The sequence below is a fragment of the Balearica regulorum genome, chromosome 10, assembly GCF_011004875.1.
Source record: "Balearica regulorum gibbericeps isolate bBalReg1 chromosome 10, bBalReg1.pri, whole genome shotgun sequence".
Taxonomy (NCBI): domain Eukaryota; kingdom Metazoa; phylum Chordata; class Aves; order Gruiformes; family Gruidae; genus Balearica; species Balearica regulorum.
The window spans coordinates 19,138,985-19,158,790 of NC_046193.1; positions in this window are offsets into that span (position 1 = coordinate 19,138,985).

The following is a 19,806-nucleotide window of genomic DNA, read 5'->3' on the forward strand; positions in this document are numbered from 1 at the left end:
TCACAGCTTAACATTTGGATATAATTGAATGGAACATACCCGTGCCTTCTTCAGAACTAGAGAGTCCCACATTTAGAGAGTGTGGTCTTCACGTTTTAATTACTAGATGTGTAACTCCATGTAAAGTCACATCTCTAGCTCAGAAGTGTACATGTCTGTGAGCTTGCTGTAAGCTACTAGATATGGTACCATCTGCAGCAGGATGGAGCTTAGAGCAGTTCATTCAGTTTGTTTTCCTAAGTTTGTTTGTATCCTGTGATTCTGTAGCTATCACGAGGGTTTTCGTGCTGTACCTTTGACTAGTATTTACTTGACTGAGAACTGAATGTCCTCCCTTTCCTCTCCTGTGTCTGCGTTCTTAATAATAAATTAAGGTTGCTAAATTGTTTCTTGATCTTATCCAAAACCAAATGGCATTGTGTCTCCTTTCAGCCAACAGGACAATTTTTTTGTTTATTTTTCTAAACCTTTTATGTCTCAGAAATATCAGCTGTGTACTTTTCTTGTCCTTTTTTTGGACAGATCTTTGGAGATCATAAATGCTGAGAGCATTTCTTACTTGACAGGGAGAGGTGGCATCAAGTTTTTATATCTGCAAGTACTACGTTACTTGAAATGTAAAGAAACCTGCTCAGGCATGGTCCATGACAAGGAAGGAGGGACAAGGCATCTTAAAATCAACTGCCAATCCCTTCACGTCATGGAAGTTCCTGGGCAGAGAAAAAGTTGTATTAGAGGTAGAGAGAGACACATTTTCTATGGGGATCAGTAGTGTAGGAGCAACACATATTTGCTTATCTGACTGTGTAGTCTAACTAGCTGTTTGTTATATTATTTACTAGGTTTCTGTAATCTAACCTTTTTATGTGCATGGGTTTTCTATAGAGTGCAGAGACAAATCTGCTCCCCAAAGACACGTTAAGAGAGCGCTAGCTGAAATGTTGAGTAACGATAAATTCCTCTGAATTCCTTGTGCGCATTCTAATCCACCATGATGAAACTTTCATGTTTTGTCAGCTATTGTAATTTTGCTTTCAGAAATGCAGTACAAATTCTTCCTGGGTAAGTGACTTGCACATTTAGTAGTGTCTTTCAGAAGAGTATCGCTATTGTCGTGTTATAAATGGCATCTGTTTCAGTAGCACTCAAACATACAGGCTTCTTGCTGGTATATATTTGAAACCCAATTGTTTTTACTCAGCTGAAGCCAAGTTTACTTTTTTTTTTTATTTCTTTCAGTAATTACCTTATGTTTTATAGCCTGCAGGGAGAGACCCTAAATTGAAGCAAAGTTAAGGATGCGTAGTTGAAAACAAAGATCATGAAAAGATAAAGGTCCTGGTTCTGTGATCTTGGATTATAATAAATCATGAAAAAAAAGTGATTTGGCTCATCTTGTTGGTAAGAATCTGTCCATATCATGTTTCAGTTTTGTTTGTTTTGGAGATACAGGATTTTTAAAAAACAAAAACAAAAAAAACCCCCACCTCATCAGTATGAAACATCTTGGGGAGAAGAAGGAAAGCTACAGGAGGAAACAACCTGAGCATGCAAAATTTTCCTTTCTCTCTGCCTGCCCCCTCCCCAATTCATATCTTAGTAAGATACCAAAGGTGGAAAATACCCATCAAGAGTTCAACTGGTTTCATAATAGCAGAAAAACAGTTCTCTGTCTCAACTACAGGAGTCGCTCTGCTATAACAAAATCCAGTAGGACATATAAATACGATATATTGCATATCATATGTTCAATAACAACAGAAAAGCCAGCCTGGCTAAAAATAATTATGAAGCTCAGCAGCTGTAATTAAAATAATTTGATGGGAGATAGGAAACGTTTATGCATCTTGGCAGAAAAAGACATTTTGAGGATTTTGATTGATGTCTTTTATATTTGTTCTATGTATTGTACAATAGTAGGTATGGGCACTGCACCAGTATGTTAACTTCACACAATGCGGTGTGTCTTACTAGGGCAGATGAGAGGTCGAATTGAGAAAAAGTGAATTTGTTGGTGACTTCCATTTTCCACCAAAAACGTCAAGGTAGATGATGGAAGCGTTTCATGGGTGAGCCCTTACAGACTCAAAAAATCCAGCTGAATTCATTTGTGTGAGGTCTACTTATACGAATGGGCATTCACCACAGTGATTAAATGCCGGCCAGTGTAATTCACCGAGAAGAAGAGAAACTAATATCAGAAGTCATTTTAGCGAGAAGTATTAACCCCTGCATTGGGCTTTTCAACACTTCAACTCGTCACAGCAAACAACCGATCGTACAAAGCCAGTCTGCTCCCAACAGTTCCCTGTTGATAGTCTAATTTTTTCTTCGGTTAAGATAAAAAATGGGCCAGGTTTTTATCAGGGAGCTGACTTCAGTGTTTCCAGTGAAGCTGAGTGGATGTTGTCTGCACTAGTGTAATCATACCTTACAAAAACAAGGAGCTATCTTCACATCTCAATTTACATTATTGATGCAGTATGAAATAAGTCCCGTAGTAGATGAGCACTCTGGGGATTCTCTTGTTTGTCTCAGCATGTTAAATGTCTGCAAGGCATTACACATCAGAGATAGAACTGCTTAAGTGCATAATTCTTCCTCATGGCTTTGCTAGGAGCTAAACGAACCTTCTTAAACTAATAATAAAATAATCTAAGATATAAAAATATGTTTCTTTTGGACAAATCTGACATGTTACAATGACAGAGTGTTTATGACTCACAATCACCACCTCCGCCACCAGCACTGCTGCATTTAGAAGCAGCAGGCAGTAGAGCGAAATAGGCAGCCCTGAAGTTTCACATCAGGATAAAAGTAGCTAAATTCTTACTAAATGGGGATTAGACATTAATGAAGAAAAAAGATGGTGGATTTCCAGGACTATGGCTCAAGGGAACACTCTCCTGTTTCACTCAGCCTTGTAGTTGTGTCTAAGTTCAGATTGCAGTTTAGATATAAACAGATGAAGACTTTAGGGATGAAATATAAACATTCCCAAGTTCTTACAGTTCTAAATTAGGTGCAGTTCCAAGAATATGGGTTTTGGTCCTAGTGCTGTTTATATTTGATTTTTATGTGTCAAGGAGTACTTATTCAAAGGTGGAAAAAACTAAACCAGGAAGACTTGTCTCGTTAAATCTGTACATTAGAGGTGCCTCACAGCATGCAATGATTAATTAGTTCTTAGAGGAGAAATTTCTACTCCCCCAAATGAAAAACGTTGAAAAGTTCAAGAACATACTTTTCTGCATGCAGAAAGGATGAATAGCATATAGTTGGCTTTCAGTGTCCTGCTAGATTTCTAGAAAAATGTAGCATAGCAAATCTGCATTATTATTGCAGTAAGGCGAAGTAGAGGAAATGTAATTTATAAACTTCGGAAAAGACTATCAAAACCACTATTTACAAGTTCCTTTTTAGTCATAGCCATGTAAAACCTTTAGCATCACTTTAGATTAGCCCTTGTAACCTTTTCCCTATGCTTTCTCTTATGCTAACTCCTAATTCTCTTGCCAAAATTCCTGCAGTCACATGTTACCTATTGAACTGAGTTAATAAGGAGGAAATCTGCAGCCACAGAAACTTCTGGTAGCAGGAATTGCTCAGCATCCCGGGCAAGTCAGGAACTGGGGAGCTGTCAATGGACCAGCGCCCTTCCCGGGGCAGGGGGTGAAGGTGGGTTTTGAGCACACTGACAGGTAGATACGGATCTGCAAAGCGTCCCTCCCTGAAGGTGAAGCACAAGGATTTACAGGGGCCTGTCACACACCCAGCCCCATCACAATCTTACCAACCTTCAGGAGAGGCAGGGAGGGCGAATTGATCCCTGTGGGATGCGCAGGCTCCAGCTCTGCCTGAGAGCAACAAATAGTTCTGCGGTTTGATTGATGCAATCAAAGCGAGAGACCCTACAGGAACAGCGGAGGGGGCAGTTGCCTCGCCTGGGTCCAGTGTCTTGATTAAAAATCAGAAGTGACGAACTGGTGTACGAAATTAAATATGTCTGTCCAAGGAATGTGGAAGCCTTTGTAAAAGAAGGACAAGTCTCACAGTGGTGTGATGCCGGCTCAGGATTTAGCCAGCCTGATGACCCAGTTTGACCTAAATGACTTACCCAGTTTACCCGCAGCTTTTCTGGTTTTCTCTAGCAAATCCTAAATATAAGCTTTTCCCCCCTTGCCTTTTGTATATATTAAGCTTCTGTTTGTGTAAATAACCGTCTTACATATATAATAGACCGCAAAATATTGTAGTATAAAGATGTATTTGACACTTTTTCTATGATTTTGTTCCTCACCCAAAATATAACCGCTCAGACATGTTTTTGGAATGACGCACATTTTAGCGGAAAAAATATTTTAGAAATATGCTTAGCGTGTTGGCATTAGTTCTTTTTGGATCCCACTGGTTGTAAGCAAACTAACATTGTGAGCTCCATTGGGCAAAAGAAATATTACTACCACTGTATAAAATATGTGTAGTTGAACTCTTAGTTAAACATTTAAATGTTAGCTTAGGTTTTTCAGTTGCCATAATTTTAGATAAAGAAATTTGTGAAACACTAGGACTAACTGTAAGAGAGTCCAAATGTTTTCTTCCTATTTATCAGCTATGCACATTCTTACCGCAGTTACTCAATTTTTAAATCTTTCATGGCTATTGGTAAGATTCCAGGAGGTTTGCTAGCCTTGAAATGGAAAAAAATTCTGCGATGCCAAGAAAATGTAGCCCAATCTGCATTTAAAACTACTATAGTTAAATATTGAAAGGCTTCTCTGTCCCACTGCAAAGCATTTTGCAGTGTACCCTTAAATTTGGAAGTCTTAGATTGCCTTGCTTTGATCATTTCCTCTCTGGTATCTTGTACTTTGGTCACCTTACCAGTGGATCAGAAATCTCTCCGGTTTATACCACATTGCCTTTTTCAATCCAACTTGTTTTAATTGGTAACTCAGCCAGTTTCTATTTAAACAACATTTCCAGTGATTTTGGAAGAGGAGTGGGAAATTTTTACCTCAGCCCACCCTGTTCTTTAAGTCAGCCAAATGCATCTTGGAGGTGCTATTTTTTCTTTACCTATAAACCTTTTTTAGAATTGAGACATAAAATTCCTGAGAACATGGATTTTGAAAACACACCTTCCATTTAAATCTTAACCAAGTACCTTTAAATGTACCAAGTACATTTAAATCTTAACCAAATACTTTCTAATCATCTTTCAGACCAAAGATTTGCGTCACCTTATTTGGGAGGTACCCAGTTTATTCACTTGGTAACACAACAAAGAAAGCATTCATTCTGTTGGTCCCAAAGAGCTCCCAGATTTTTTCCTTCTCTTAGGCAGAAGGCAGTGCCGTAGGGCCACAGGAAACAATACCTATTTTGCTGCTGATTTTGGTCTATGAAGGGCTGTGAATCAGTTCTTTATTGACTCTTTCTTGCTAACAATGAAAACCCACTTTTCTGTTGGGAATGCTGTGAACAGCTCCAGGTGAAGATGTCAGTAAGAATTTTCAGGTTAGAAGACGCTGTGCCCAGCTGGATAAGGCTCAGGTCTCTGCTCACGTGCCAGCACATCCAACAAAAGCTCATTGGAGACGAGTTTGCTCCAAGGGATGCTAATCTAGAGGTCGTTTTTCCTCTCATCTAACTCAACCATGCTTGCAAGAAGCTGGTGCACATTTTTCAGTGGTATCTTTGTTTTTCTGACCATCGCCCCCCCATGCTCTACCTCTTTTCCACGGTGTTTGCATTCTTTTCACGGTGAGGTATAGTGAACCTCATGCCAGGACAGGATGAATGGGCAAACCCAATGTGTTAGCCCGTTGCCTGTGGGGTAATCTGGTAGAGCTGAGTCTCTTCTGCACCCCTACGTCTCTCCGAGCTCGTCTGCCTTTCTGCATGTCATGATGCTTGGCACCTGGTACACGCTCACAGTTCTGATTGAAAGGAAACAGCCTACAACTTTAATTAGCTAATCAGCCACTGGGAAAAAAAAAAAAAAATCTGTAAAAGGGGAATATTAACAAAGCCTCAATGGTTGGTAAATTATACACTTTCAGTGGATCTAGTGCTCTTCTTAGCTGCTCTGTGACTAAACTCAGGTCTACCGGGAGTGTATGTCCTCCATTCATTGAAATGCATGGTTCTTTTCATCTCACTGTAGGTGTGTGTTTTGTCTTGGTTTAGCTTTTAGGCTCCTGATATTTAAACAAACCAGATATCTGTTCAGAACTATAAGACTAAAATCCTTGAAGGAAGTACACATGCAGAAGTAACAAGATAACAGCACTATCAGCAGCAGGGCAGGTAACGACAGGTTTAGAGACTGAAATTATTGAGCTCGTTTAGTGTTCCCACATCTTGCAGCAGGAACAAGCTGTCCTGTTCTAAAAACCTCCTGAGTGTTAGTGATGCTTTTTTTCTGGCAGTCTGTAGTTCTGCTGACTGCAGAGTTTATCACGTAAGGAATTAGACTGCCATGTTTGAAGTCTGCGCATCCTCAAAACCAACCCATTTCATCTGCCTAATATTTTATCCCTTCTGGCCTAGAGCTGGCCTGTGTTTCGAGGCATTTCTCACTATATTGTCCGTTACAGACTCGGTTGTTCTCTTTGATGGCTACACAAACCATGTCTCACAGTCTGATCTGGTGGCCAGAGGGTGAGTAAACTCTCACCAACCGCCTTCCTTCTCAGCCAGGATTAAATGGACAGTGTGACAGAGGGAACCAGATGAGGGCCCATCTCATCAGAAAAATTCAAACCTCTGGTGTTCAGATAGCACAGTATATTTTCCATAACACATCCCTGCTCTCCCTAATATCAGCCTGTGGGATTCAATGAAAAAGACATCTCTACTCATTTCTGTGATCAGTGTTACTCAGAGTTTGGCATATTTCTTCCTCTTCGCTGCCGTTGGTTTAGAGCAGAGACTAGCCGTGCTGTTCTGCATACGCAGCTGCTAATTCTATATGGCCTGAGGATTTCTTGAGATGGGCAGCATAACCTTTCTGCAAAGGTGTTTGCTGAAAGTTTCTAGTCTTGAAGTTGGGATTACTTTCCAGCTGTGGTAACAGACACACTTGCTGCCCATTACTGCTGTGTGTACTCCCAAACATATTGAAAGTTAAATGTTTTAGCAAAATGCCAGTCCTCCCAATACCATTGAAAGAGATTACTTCCCCCCCTCCCCGCCCCCTCCCCAAAATCGTGTGCCTTATTTTCTTCTTGGAAGAACAAGAAAAAACTTGGATAGTCCAGCCTAAATAGCAATGTTTGCCCCAGTGTATAGCAAATCTCTGAGCAACCATGAGTAGATACTTCTAACATAAATCCGTTGTACCAGAACAAAGGGGTGCTGATTAAGCTAAATGCAGGAAGGAATATGTATACGCAGTATATGCATATCCAGAATATTCAGCTTCAGCAGTAATTTAGTGTATTTTGGACAACGTGCTGAGTACACCACTACTGTCTGAGATCAGGTAATGAACTTTGAATGTGATTTTCCTTTGTATGCATCTGTGTTACATGAAAAAAGTTGCAAAGTCTCGTTATAGCAGACCTCCTTTCTGCAAGGCATTAAGGAAGGAACCTTGGGAACGAATGAGTTCTAGGAATTGTCTTCTGTGTGATAGTGGAGGTATTTGACCTGATCTTTCTTCCCTTTCTGTCTTCTGATGAAGTGACAGGGGGTAAAGGACTGACTGTGAGTGAAGGATGTAAGACAGAAAACTATAGTTTAATTGAATATTTTTCTCCAGGTGATTATTTCAGCATGTACACACCCTGAGCCTCTGCAGGAGCAAAATGTTTTATTTTTTTTAATGACCTTTAACTTGGCGCTTGGAATCGCTTGCAGACACAGCTCAGTGAAGCTGCAAAAGATAGATCGTGGGCATCAAGCTCTAGCTGTGAACCAGCAGCATTCCCGGACTGCAGAAAAGCAATTGCATCCCACAACCATTTTTGATATCTAAAGACATTTTTTTGGACAGTTACAGCTTTTTACTAGATAGACCGATTCTTTTGTAAGAATAAAAAAGGCTAACATTATTTCCCATTTGGTAAAGTTGACAAAAGTGTCTTCCCTTGGTTCTACATGAGAACTTGTCTCAGTTTTCTGAAATGAACTTCAGATCTTTATCTCTAATGCTGAATTCCTCACCCTCAAATTTTTAGGATTTCCTAAACTCTCTATAAGCAACTGATTAGCAGGATCCTGGCAGAGTTTCAGCATTCGCTTTCACAGTTGTCAGTGCTACCAGTACCTATTTGGTATGGCCTTTATCCATGTTTAATTAAAATAAACACAGATAGGTTGATCGGTAGACAAAAATATAGATACAGGTATTTATGTAATGCCTGCTGGATTGTCTCTGAGTTCCTGAGGCAGTTTTGAGGAGTTAATGATAGACACTTAAGAAAAACTGAATCCAATCAATCAGAAGACCAATTTCAATTCAAAGTTAGCTTTGATTAGAGGAGTGTGTAGTTAGCTTTGAAAAGAGCATTTGGATGGTGAAATACCTGTGTTCGGATCCTGTAAACTGTCCTCTGAGCACCAAAAAGGCTGTAAAATGTCCCTGAAACCAGGGCAATTTTGATCACATGTGCTATGGTTAGTACGAGTCCGTTCTGTCTTGACCGCTCTGCTGACAGCAAACCCCTCACACTAACCTCCTTGCTAGTGGTGGTGTTTCCTCAGCTTCAGCAGCTCAATGCCTTGCAGGAGCTTGTGTGGGTCTGAAAACCCTTTATCCCAGCTGTGCACACCAGGAGCTGGGAGGAGAGAGGGAGGGAGCAAGGTGAAGAAGCTTTATGGAAAACCTCCTTTAAGTGTCTGTTGTCTTTGCTTCATGGATGAACAGTTATAGGGCTTAACAAAGAGGTGACAGAGTTTAATTTCACACCTATCGCAAACGGCTGTATGATTTCCCAAAGGAGCATGGGGGCAGCTGAAGCCCACAGCTCTTGGTGGAGATGCTCTGCTGCCATGGTGATGATGATGGCCATGGTGTAAGATCTCACTGGGGCCTCACCAGGCACTAGAGCACTCTGGCCTTGTCTTGCCCTAAAGCTTTTGTGTAAGTTGTCATTGATAAAAAACCCAAATAAAAAAAATGAGAAACACCCTGCTGCGAGGTTGGGAAAAGGGGGAGTCAGTGTTCAGCTCCCAGACTTGCAGCATGGCTAACAGTACTCTCTCCAGTGGAGATAAGGATGCGGCCCTGGGGGAAGATCATAGCTGTAGCCATGGTGCAAGCAGTTGCTGTGATGCACGGAGTAGTTTATGATGCTAGCAGTAGTTACGATGCAAGCCATAGTTACAATGATAACCATAGAAGAGATCTGCCGGTTCAAGGGACCTTGGAGATGCTGCTGGGCAGAGGACGGAGTTACGGCATGGTTCCTGCCAGCTCCTGAAGACCAGCTCTCCTTCCACCTGCAGAGCTAAGCCTTATGCCCCAGCAGAGAACCAGGCAGACGGTGTGTGAAATCCCATGGAGATGGGGTCAAAAGTTTAACTTTCTACGCTCACTCCTTACCTAGTCACACAAAACTTCAGTTATTTGAGGAGTAAGAACTGAAGGTAGCTTTAAAGCTGTCTTCTGCCGATTTTGCTGCAGGGGTCCCCTTTGCTGTCAAGTTCAGTTAACATTTGTTTAAACAAGAGATGTAGATACCTGATAAGTGGCAGCACCTGGCTTAAAGATGCATTATGGACAGCAGAGAGTAAACAGAGCAGCTATAAGATTCCAGTGTGCAGAGGTCAAGACAACATCTGTTTTGCCTGGTGTACATATTCATACATAGTTTTCTGTTCTAGAAGTCACTCAAGCATCTAATAACTTCCTGCTCCAGGTGATGTTTCAGCAAATTGTTTTCCTGCTCCAGTTCAGTCAGGATTTTTCTAGCTTTGGCAAAGTGGCTAAAATGTCTACAGACTCCGCGTGCCACCCCGGCGTAATTGCAGTCTGGGGCTGGGAGCCAACGACAGGCGAGTTCAGCCAGGCGGGGAAGGGGATGGACGCGAAGCCAGCAGTTCAAACAGGGTATGCCAAACTGGTGCTGCTGTCAAATATGAGAGCGCTGCAGGTCAGCCAGCCGCCCAGCCACCCTTTCCACAGCTGTGTTAAATAACAGCCGTATAGCCTGGTAGTTTTTCCTTAATGCATTGCCTTAGCCTGTGGTTATGGATGCAGGCTGGGAAGCCATCTTTTACTTTCAAGGCTACCAAACCAAACAGTATGTCTGACGTGCAGCCTTGCCTCACATCTTGCCTGCACCTACCAATTTTCCCCCGTTTAAATTGGGAGTGTTGGGTAAGGCCATGGGTTAGTCTGCAGAGACCTTGGATTCAGCCTCCTCTCAGGGCCGGAGTGTGGGCATTTTGTTGCTAAGTCATTAGTCCCGTTTAAACAAAAAGGGACTTAAGGGGTTTCATATGCTGCAAATGAGGACTTCATAATCTGTTCCTAAAACTTAATAATTGAACAAGTGTATCTGATATCATATTTTAGCATTTGCATTGCAGTAGCAGCTAAAAACCCACCAAGATCAGGGCTCCCTTGCGCTGAATAAAGATACAGTGAAAAACAGATTGTAGATAAGAAACATATATTGTAAATAATTAACACCAAAGGAAGAAAAAATTGCAATAATTTGATCCATCCTTCTGTCACACTTTTATTCTTACTCATTTTCCGTATCTTCTCAGACTCATATTCATCTAGTTCACTTTTTGCAACTGGACTTTTTCATCTTACCCATTTTTAATTTTTTTTTTATTTTTGCTAAAGGGAAAGTAGGTGCAATAGCAAACACTATGAGCAACACACGCTTTTGGGTACGGAGGTTTCTGTATACTGGTGAACAATGTCACAGACGCCCACTCAGATGGATACCTGTGACATAACTCTGTGTGTGTGGTGTTATCCCCCATTTGCTTGCGGTATTTCCTTCAGCAGTACTGAAATACTTTAATCTTCCTCCAGTTTGGCAGTTGGTTTATTAAATGTTTATTCATTTTCTTTGCATTTGGGATGGAGCTGAAATTAGCACGTCCATTTTCTTGTTTAAACAAGAGAAACTTCAGTGTAAATAACATCTCGTCACACAAATGCATTTTTGTCCTTCCACTGATGTCAGAACAAAATGAAGGATGATATTTGTGGGGAAAACAAAATAAAACCAAATCTCTTTCCTAAAACCAACAGAGGGAGCACAAACCTTTGGGTTTTTGTGAGACTTTTAAAAATAAGAGGTTGTGTCTACCACATCTTACCTTCCTGTGAGAGCCTGGCAGGTTTTAAAGCTGTAGAAATATTTTAATTCTTAGAAACTTCTTTCATTGACTGCAACAGCTTGCACAAATTTGGGATTTAGCTAGTTGTGTTCAGTATGGTTCTGCTCTTGCAAAGGACTGGTTTGTGCTCTGGAGCAAGGAGGCGCCTTATTTATTCTTCCTGTCATTCAACCTCTTCACTTTCTGTAGACTTTTTTCAAATACAAACGTAAAATGTACCTGCCCTCCTCCCTTGTCACCACCCTTTGGCCATCCCCACCACTGCCACGGTGCTGCTCTGCAGCTCAACAAGCTCCGCTCTCTCCTTCTGTTGAGTGACTCACACCGCAGCTGGGAGTCTGCTTTTCCCACAACTCATTGTGCAATGTCCCTTTTGAACATTAGAGCAGAAATGTCATCTGGTAGAAATGGAAGGCTTGAGTACTCTGCAAGTAAAGCATGAAGATGATCTGGCTCCTCATGTCTCTGTAACAGGCTTTAACCTTTCACCCTGTTTTTTACCGACGAAGCAGCACCATTCATGTTAGTTCACAAAGGGATGTCTAGGGTGGTTTGGGGTGGTTATTTAGAGCTGCTGAAGGACAATGGGCCAGGTTCTCCACTGGTGTAAGTTAGCATAACTCCACTGAGCTACAGAAATGAGATGGTAAAATTATTGTCAGTTATGGTTGTGCTTGGATATCCTTCTAGAAGAGATGCTACAGTTCTAGCACAGCCTGTTCAGAAAGATGTAGGTGCGTGGATGTCAGTGATATCCTGAATGCAGGACAGACGTGCAGTCAGTCAGTCATGTTCAGGGGGTGTGGGAGTCCTCCTCCCCCTTCTCACCTGATGTTTGAAGTCAGGCAGATCTCCACGTGCGCCAGGGCATTGTGCAATGTGTAGCTGTGCGGCTTACCATGAAACATTGCCTCTTTTTCCTCAGTTGTGCAAGGTTCAGGCCTCTATCTATTCAGACATTTAAAGCAAGTGACCAGATGCTGTAGGCTTACAAAAGCTCTACACATAGCCAGCTGTGCCGTATAAATCTTAGACTTCTTTTTTTCATCATCAAGCTGTGGTTTGTTTGTGGTGTCTCATTTTTCCATCAGCTAGACATTCCTGTCCGTGCTTCCCATTTATTTGTTGGGATCACATAAAAACGTAGCTTTATTTATGCGTATGCTCTAATCCAGAACATAAACTGCTGCAGCCGACTCATCATGTATTGTCTGAGGGAATGCACATCGTAAAGTGCATACGTCACAGCGAGAGGTTTCTTATAACTCTGCGCAGTCCTTTTAACTGGATCTCTGCTTTGGCCATCTGTTCTTTAATAGTATAATGAATACTTCACACTTATCGCTGCTTTTGTTTGAGGATCTCTCACTTCTTTTCAAAGGTGATTAAGTATTATTATTATCTCAGTGTTTCAGACAGTGTAACTGAGGCACAGACAAGTTGGGTGACTTGCCAAGATGATGTGTTCGGCAAGTGTTAGAATTAGACTTGCACGTTCAACTTTCTGTTTCCTATTCCTCGTTGCTTCATACAGTTGCAAGTACACTGTCAGTCAGCCTGCGGTAACACGTCATATCGTTCAACCTGTTCTTTGACCCAAAAGCTATCGTCTGGGTTGAACAAATATTCTCTAGTTTGGCTACCAGCATATTGTGGTACCTGGATGTACTACACAAATCTTGGCAGATTTCAACACCTGCAAATACTCTCAAAAAAAAATCTTTCCGTTAAAATTCTCCAAGTAGTTCAAATCCAGTGTTGACATTTCCAAGGGCTCAGGTTTAACGCTAAGCACAAGTAGGTGACGTTTGGGATTATATTTGAGTAATTAATTGCCTACACACCTTGACTGAAGTAACTGTAGAACCGGGCTAATAAAGAAAAGATTTGTGATTTGTAAATTGTATTCTCAAATCGAATGCATCAGTTTGACCCTTCTGGTGTTTTTGTTGGTGTTCCAATGTGGCAGCTTAGCTGGATGATGTTTAGATGCTTTTGTTGAGATGCAACAAAGTATGCAGGCAAAGACCTCTGTGCAAAGGCAACCATGGGCATTACAATCGTGAGCACTGAACTGAAAGAAAATGGAATTCAATCAATGAACATATAGATTAGGCAAATTGCAAAACATTCCTCTATAACGTTAGGAATGGGCTTTCAGCACAGCAGCTCTGCCTTCGAAGGCCTGCTTCTAAGATACCTGATAAAATCAGGCAAGCTTCAGTGATCATCCCCTCTACAGCTATAATGACTAAAAACGGACAATAACCCTAGTGCTGCCAGGACTGGCCTGTTTCCCCTTAGCTTCCAAGGTAGAGGGCTTTAAAATAAAGACTAAATATATTGCATATGCATCTTGAGGAAATAAAAGGCTTAAATTGTGTCTCCCTTTCAACACCTCTCATTACCAGAGTATCTAATGTGCTTCCGAGCATGATTAGCTCTTGTGGACCTGCGTCAGTCACCTGCTCTTTTCCCACCCTGGGTTGCCCATGACTTTGTGTGACCCTCGAGTATATTTGTCTAGGAACTGTCGCCCTTGGATGAGGGACTAACCTCCAGGTACTCTGCACTCTAGGCAGGCCAGGCGAGCCAGCGGGGCTCAGAAAGGGCAGAGCACGACCCAGGTACCAAAGACATGGCTGGGATGGTCAACGTGGGCTTTAGAGTACAGGCAGTGGTCCACTGACAAAACTGAAGGGATGCAGAGATGGGGAACAATGGCCTGAGGCTGCTGCCCAGCCACAAACTCTGTGAAATAAGAGTACTAGGTGTTGGAAGTGAATATATCAGTCATCGCTGAAATTTGTCCACAGATTTATGAGCAATTGCCAGGCAATTTTGTAGAATAAATAAGTAAATAGCAGCATGGAGTGCTATTTCTAGAGAATTTTCCAATTGGAGAAGGACCAAAAGCTGCAGAGAAGTTTGTCTGCAGTAAGATAGCCACCTTAGCGCTGGTGGTGAGCACTGCGCTGCCATCGTGCCGCCGTTCAGTTAACAAAGGCGCTGTACTAGAGATTAACTGGTTTGATCTGTGCATCCATCCAGCAAAGAGATGGTCTTGGTGGTGCTCACCTGATGGGTGGCCCAAGATAAATGTAGTCTCTGTGTTTCTTTAGCAGTCCCTCTTCATGAGTCAGTGCCCTGGCATCTGCTCCCAAACTGTTCCCATCCTGTTCAGAAAGCTGACCTGCATATAGATTGGTCTTAATGATCAAATGTTTAAAAATTCATTGCACAAGAACAGCTGAAAGCAGTTGATTGGTTTGAACTTTATTGTATGCACCTTGATTCCCAGATCTGCAGTAAAGGGGAAGGTCAGCTGGTAAACATTTGAGCATTTAAAAATAAAAAGGGATGGATTTCCCGCTACCCGGGCCTTTTATGTTCAACCTCAGTACAAACCTGGATGTACTGAGGTATTTCTCATGTGTATGATTTAAATCCACCTGGACACTGTGGGCCACATCTTCCCTCAGCTGGTGTAAATCAGCATAGTTCCTTTGAAGTTAATGAAGAAAAGCTAACTTTGCACCACCGAGGATCCGGCCCAGTGTTACTGTAACTTATTATTTCAAGAATCCACAGATATCCCTGAGAAACAGCAGAGCATTTAGAAAGACGAAGTTCCTGACCTGATTATTCTAAAAGCACAGTCTTTCAAGACATTAATTGCCCCAAATTCCCTGTGACAAGCTGAGCTGGAAATCTCAGTATGGGGTCAGGCTTAAAGTTATACATAAGGGCTCAGAGGGAATAATATACCAAAAGAAATCAAAATGAGTCCTTAATATTCTCCCCTCTTCTTGATGGTCTTTCTTTATTTTATTTTAAATATAAACTTCAAATATATTTTAATTTTTGTTCTAATTATAATATTGAAAAGTCAAAAGCATTTTTATTTAGTATCATAAAATGTTGGCAGAGTGCAAGAGTAGCAAACACTGTCTTCATTTTATTGAAGTATTCACCACGTTTGAGAATCTGAGTAAGATTAGGAGCAAACCTGCCATAAATCAGATTTTTAGGCAGATCACATATGAAAAAGATGCAGGGATACATGGTCAGGGAGCTGATCCCAGGCACCAGGATCATTAGGAGGGCAGGAACAGTGACGGAAAGAGGATTTGCCTTTTGGGAACCTAATTGTTTTTCCTTGATTAGCCTCGAGCATAGGTGGGAGATACCCAGAGTTTACTTGACGAGAGAATGCAGCCGTGTGATAGCAAATAGCTCAGCACTGCCCTGAATCAGTAAATAAATACAACGTGTTCTGTGAAGACATCTGCAGTTTGTCAGGCTAATTGGTCCGGGAGCATTAGGTGATGCACATTACTCTGTCTTTGATCCCGCTGCCCTCGTGTGCGTTTTTCTCTTAAGTCATAGGAACGAGCCGTAATCACACGCACCTCTTAGGACACCGCAGTGATGGCACCCGACCCGTGGGGACGGAGGGATCTGCCCCGAGAAGGGGTAATTCCCCGTAGCGCTCTCCTGCTTTGGCCATGCTACCAGGAGGCAATCGTCCCACGGGGAACATACACCGGGTGTAACAGCAACCCCCTGGCACTTCTTCAGGCTCAAAAGCACGTGTTGGAGAGCGTGTGGTATTAGTGTGCGTGTGGTATTAGTGGTATTAGTGTGTGTATGGTGTTGGTGCACCTCAGTCCCGTGTCAGCTCTTCCAGGCAGGATTTTGGCGGCAGCAGGCACGGGGCTGAGTGTCAGTAACCCCACTCCCCGCGATGCTGGGGGCAAAACTTCTTAACTTTTTGTCTGCAAAGTCCAGGTCAGTTCTTACCAGCTTGAGCTCCAGGATTTATTATTTCTGTCTTCCAACAAATACACGAAATTCACTTTAGTTCAAATCATTCAAGCATGGCAACCCTAATAATGATGTTTTAATAGCGTCTACAGTGTTAAAGTTTGTTGAAATCTGATATCTGACACTAGCTAATATAAGCAGTATCATCCCCTTTTTAATAAAACTGTTACTTTAATGAGGAACTCAGTTGTACTTTACTGATAAAGACTAATGATTTTAAACATGACTTTTTCCTCCTGTATTTGTGATTTTCATTTTAACCAAGATTACTCTGTTATTTCAGCATACAAGCAGTAATGTTCTCCCATCTAAGTACATTTTGTTCACCTCAGAGAATTTAGGTAACTAATTATCCAGAACTACTGAGGCGGTTACTGTTTGCTTCCTGTTCTATTGCATAGTAATATAAGTTTTCTGTAATGGAACAAAAATAATCCAAATTCTTTGCTCTATATTCCAGTGGCTCCCTTTTAAAATGCTTGGTTATGTTGCCTGCAAATTTTTTTGTAATGAGGACTCTGGATCAGCTTAACAAGGTTAACATTGTTTTGGGGGTTGCAGATGTGGACTTTACATCGTTTCTAATGAAATCAAGCCCAAAAGAGGCTCAATAAACAAATGACAATGTTTGGAAAAGAGAGGAACTCATTTCCTTTGATAGGGTGCAGGGAATTTAACCAATCTGTGTTTATAATTACTGTCTGGTTTAGTTAGTGCGAAAGAATCTACTTGTTACCAATTTATAAATAAACAAACTAGACCTGCTTTTTCCCATTCTGCAGCAGTCTTGTTGGAGTTTATTTTCTTTTTATTTGACTACAGAGCACTTACTGTACACTTAATGCTTAAATTGTTTGAGGAGTTTTTTGTCTCCTTTAAACATGTACTGCTACTTTTGAAATTCTGGACTGTTTTGCAAAATTTGCACCTTGTCATTATATTTTCTATTAAATACTTTTACTCTATCAAAACTATCATTGTTAGTTAAAAATAGTTGGGGGGGGGGTGAGGGTGGTGGGAGGGGAGAAATCTGTTGTCCACATTTTAGTCCTTGGTAATTTACCAAAGATATCATTTTTCTTGGCAGTGTTCTGTATAGGCTAAGTTGCTACTGCTTAGTTAATTGTAAACCCAAATCAAATTAACAGTCTTTGCAGGTTTTGGCTGCTACAAATGTGGAATTTTAAGCAAATTAAAAATCCAACATTTGGACAGCGTAAAATGACGCAATTTACTATCGTGGAAATTAGAGACTAAATTTTCAGTTAGTGTTGCAGACACCTTTAATAGATCTAATTTTTTTATAGTTCTTTGAATCTGTAGTCATGATTTATGATTCCTTTTTCTTCTTAATTCTTTCCATGAAATATGCAGATTTCATTTTAAAATCTCTATTTATTTGGAAATGAAATTTCATCTCAACTTTGCACCAGCCATAACTAGCCATTAGATACTTTTTTTTAAAAAAAAATTTATATACAAGAAAGTAATTTAAATTGCAATCTCTCGCTATCTAACAGTAGTCGCAGAGGTACAGCATTACTTCGCAAGTGGCTGGGTTTTGTTCCTTTGCATAACTTTGTGTTTTTATGATTTTGTGAATTCTTTGTAGTTTACCACGAGGGGTTTTTTAACTGGGATGTGAGTTTACCTTTGTTTTGGAAATTGCATAAATCTATCAGGAAATTCTGAAAAATCAATAAACTAATTTTATCGTTAGAGATGTGTAAAGCAGTAAGCACTTTCCAGATGTGGCTGGGGATAGAAGCAAAGAAAACTGCTCTGTTCTAGGAGAGGAAAAACTGTTGACATTTCTTTGAAGTATAATCTCTTTTGTTTATTTGGGTTTTAATAGCTTCCAGCAGTTAGCTGCATATTTCTAAACTGATGTTGCTTGCATACTTATTTTCGAAGGTTTGTGAGTGGCATTCATTGACTGCCATATGTTTAAAAGCTAACCTGTATGTTGATGAATGAATGAGATTGATGAGGAGGAGAGAGTTTTAACTAGAGATGGGCTCAAACTAAAATGCTCGATCCACATGTTACCTGAACTCTGAAGGTATTTGAAATTCAAACAACCATAGCTGGATTTCACAAAGGTTTGTTTCATTTCTGACTTCACTGCTGCTTACCCAGGACTCTGGGTGCTGTGCAAGAATTAAAATACCTGGGTAGGAAGTCTAAAACTTTCGGTCCAATGTTATAAATTGCCATTTTTCTCCAATTTGATATTCACGCCATCAAAAAAATGCCTAGAAAGCAGCTAATCATACAGTGCCCTGAGGCCCCGCTTAAGCCATTGAACTTTCCTGAAAGGCTTCTTATCAGGCAGATGTCCTTGGTCTTCCCCCCACCCCGCACTAGGGAGCATTTCTGGTTGGGATCCGGATGCCGCTCATTGATTCACACTTGACATTAACTAGGATGTGAGAGCACCATTCTCACTCTCCTGTGCCAGAATTGCTCGAATATTACAGAAGAATTACTTTGTTGATAGATCACTGGAGAGTAGGATTTGTGAATAAAACCTTTCTCTGGCTTCTTGTGCTTTGATGGAGTACGAGGTTTTTCGGCTTAATACACAAAAGATTTTTAGATACTAAATTCCATAGTTTTTGGTGTGAAATAGGTGCCCATATACCTTCTGGAAGGCTGGACCTTACGGTCCAGCACGCACTCAAGTCAATGGGAAGCTTCCCACACAGGTCCATTGTCTCTCTCCACCTCCTTTAGCCCATCTGTAAAATGGGAGTAGAAACGCTTATCTAAATCCATAATGAGATTTCAAACTATTGGACTGGAAAGTGCTACAGAAGTGTGAAGCCCTAATGAAGAGGAGAGCAATTATCCCAAATGTATGAATTTGCAGTGTAAGAGTTTTTAAAGAAGTCGTTATGGTTTCGTTGTATAAATGTACCTATTCAGAAGAATGGCTTTACAAATCATTTATTACTGTAATAACAGCTATTTTGAGCTGAGATATCAGGGTACAATCCAATGCCCATTAAAGTCAGTGGAAAGATTCCTGCAGATGCTAGTGCATTTTATGTCTGTCTTTAAGCACATGCTTAATATTAAAGTCAAAGAGACTTAAGTGTCTACCAGAAGTTAAGTATTGAAACAGGCTGTAGTCCTTCGTCTCATCTTAAGCAAAAATGCTTCCTGAACGAGCCTTCATAAGGCAACATAAATCAACCACCCTGCAAACTCTTCTGTCCTCTTCACTTCGTGTTGTTCTGGTGCACAAAGTAAATACTTGCACCGCTGGGAGTACTAACGTGGAGTTGGCATCGCACCTTGTAACTTACTGGCCCAGCAAATATACGCAGCATATTAAATATTAAATGAGTTATTAAAAATATTCATGTGACGAGCAAATTTAACACACAAGTCATTATAGCTGGCCTAAGTGGCTGAAAAGGGGTTGACATTGAAAAATGAAAACTATTTTGGAAATTAAGTGGAAACTTTAAAAAAAAGCCCAAAACACAACTATATACGAGCTCTTGACATTTACTAATGATTTATGTAACGTACTGCATGAGAATACAGTTTAATTTTATTTCAGATGCAATGCTGGTGTTGCCAAACTCGAGCAAACAGTAAGCATTTTGGATTGAGAGCAGCCTAATTTTTTTTTTTTTTTGCTACAAAAATAAATAA